At 54.6% G+C, this 2500-nt stretch overlaps 2 non-coding genes across 2 annotated transcripts in view; both read left to right on the forward strand.

The window, feature by feature from the left end:
* The first annotated feature begins 315 nt into the window (after nt 1-315).
* LOC146143197 (small subunit ribosomal RNA) lies at nt 316-2132 on the forward strand. The gene has a single exon (XR_014500910.1). It is a non-coding gene; the product is annotated as a small subunit ribosomal RNA (ribosomal RNA).
* Nucleotides 2133-2379: 247 nt separating this feature from the next.
* LOC146143198 (5.8S ribosomal RNA) overlaps nt 2380-2500 on the forward strand; it is a 154-nt gene continuing 33 nt past the window's right edge. The window contains exon 1 of the ribosomal RNA XR_014501020.1: nt 2380-2500. This exon is cut by the window's right edge and continues 33 nt beyond it. This is a non-coding gene — a ribosomal RNA (5.8S ribosomal RNA).

Consider the following 2500-nt stretch of genomic DNA (forward strand, 5'->3'; position numbering starts at 1 on the left):
TGGCTCGCTGGGCAGATGTTGCTGCTGCGCGAAGAGCCGAGTGTCAGTTTGTCGGGGTTCTGAGCGGTCGCTTCGGCGAAGTTGTCTGGCGTGCGTTGCGCTCGCGCCGGTGTTGGCGACGTGGCGGTCGAAAGGCCTGCCGACGAAGTCTTACTCCGGGCGGGTGCGACGGGCGGTGACGGTTTTCTGAGTTCGGGCAGCCGAGCAAAGAACGAAATTTTAACGGAGAAGCCTTCGGGTTTCGCATCGACCGAGCGACGGCGCCGCATCAGCGGCGCCTCCTTCGTCGGCCTTTCGGGGCTACGCTAAAGTAGCTACCTGGTTGATCCTGCCAGTAGTCATATGCTTGTCTCAAAGATTAAGCCATGCAAGTCTAAGTACGAGCTCTCGTACAGTGAAACTGCGACTGCGAATGGCTCATTAAATCAGTTATGGTTCATTTGATCGTACGTTTTACGTGGTTAACTGTGGAAATGCTAGAGCTAATACATGCGTGAAGCGCCGACCTCGCGGGAGGCGTGCTTTTATCAGACCAAAAACCGACCGGGCTTCGGCCCGCAACCTTTGGTGACTCTGGATAACTTTGCGGATCGCACGGTCTCGCACCGGCGACGGATCATTCAAGTGTCTGCCCTATCAACTTTCGTCGGTACGGTACTGGCCTACCGAGGTTCTTACGGGTAACGGAGAATCAGGGTTCGATTCCGGAGAGGGAGCCTGAGAAACGGCTACCACATCCAAGGAAGGCAGCAGGCGCGCAAATTACCCATTCCCGACGCGGGGAGGTAGTGACGAAAAATAACAATACAGGACTCTAAACGAGGCCCTGTAATTGGAATGAGTACACTTTAAAACCTTTAACGAGTATCCATTGGAGGGCAAGTCTGGTGCCAGCAGCCGCGGTAATTCCAGCTCCAAAAGTGTATATTTAAGTTGTTGCGGTTAAAAAGCTCGTAGTTGGATTTTGGGCGCAGGCGGCCGGTCCGTCGCAAGGCGTGTACTGGCCGTCCTGGCCTCACCTCCGGTTCTCCGCCGGTGCCCTTGACTGAGTGTCGGCGGCGGCCGGAACGTTTACTTTGAAAAAATTAGAGTGTTCAAAGCAGGCGATTCGCCTGAATAATGGTGCATGGAATAATGGAATAGGACCTCGGTTCTATTTTGTTGGTTTTCGGAGCGCGAGGTAATGATTAAGAGGGACAGACGGGGGCATTCGTACTGTGCCGTTAGAGGTGAAATTCTTGGATCGGCGCAAGACGAACGACTGCGAAAGCATTTGCCAAGAATGTTTTCTTTAATCAAGAGCGAAAGTCAGAGGTTCGAAGACGATCAGATACCGTCCTAGTTCTGACTATAAACGATGCCAACTAGCGATCGGGGGGCGTTAGTTTTACGACCTCTCCGGCAGCTTGCGGGAAACCAAAGTCTTTGGGTTCCGGGGGAAGTATGGTTGCAAAGCTGAAACTTAAAGGAATTGACGGAAGGGCACCACCAGGAGTGGAGCCTGCGGCTTAATTTGACTCAACACGGGAAATCTCACCCGGCCCGGACACAGTGAGGATTGACAGATTGAGAGCTCTTTCTTGATTCTGTGGGTGGTGGTGCATGGCCGTTCTTAGTTGGTGGAGCGATTTGTCTGGTTAATTCCGATAACGAACGAGACTCTGGCTTGCTAACTAGTTACGCGACCCAATCGGTCGGCGTCTAACTTCTTAGAGGGACTAGTGGCGTTTAGCCACACGAGATTGAGCAATAACAGGTCTGTGATGCCCTTAGATGTTCGGGGCCGCACGCGCGCTACACTGACCGGATCAGCATGTGCTCGCCTTGGCCGACAGGTCTGGGTAACCCGCTGAACCCCGGTCGTGCTAGGGATAGGGAATTGCAATTATTTCCCTTGAACGAGGAATTCCCAGTAAGCGCGAGTCATTAGCTCGCGTTGATTACGTCCCTGCCCTTTGTACACACCGCCCGTCGCTACTACCGATTGAATGGTTTAGTGAGGTCCTCCGATTGGACCTGGCGCGGCCGGCAACGGTCGAGCCGGCGTCCGAGAAGACGATCTAACTTGATCATTTAGAGGAAGTAAAAGTCGTAACAAGGTTTCCGTAGGTGAACCTGCGGAAGGATCATTAACGGTCTCGCAAACGCTTCGGCGAACGCGAAACTCGGACAAGCGAGAGAAAAAGTCTTTGCTACCCGGCGCCCGACCCGCGAGGAGCGGCGCGCCGGCCGGCGATTCGGTCACCCGGTAATGTTTGCGCGTCGAGTGCCGCGGTGCCGCGCGCTCCGGCTTCAAGCGTCGGCCTGGCCGACCGCTCGGCGCGGTCTATTTTGTCACCCTATAGTGCGAGGCACTGTGCGAGCGAAACAATCGTGGATGGCTCTTGGCGGTGGATCACTCGGCTCGTGAGTCGATGAAGGACGCAGCTAGCTGCGTGAATTAGTGTGAATTGCAGGACACATTGAGCATCGACGTTCTGAACGCAAATTGCGGCCTCGG

The sequence above is a fragment of the Ascidiella aspersa genome, chromosome 5, assembly GCF_963924565.1.
Source record: "Ascidiella aspersa chromosome 5, kaAscAspe10.2, whole genome shotgun sequence".
In the NCBI taxonomy this organism is placed as follows: Eukaryota; Metazoa; Chordata; class Ascidiacea; order Phlebobranchia; family Ascidiidae; genus Ascidiella; species Ascidiella aspersa.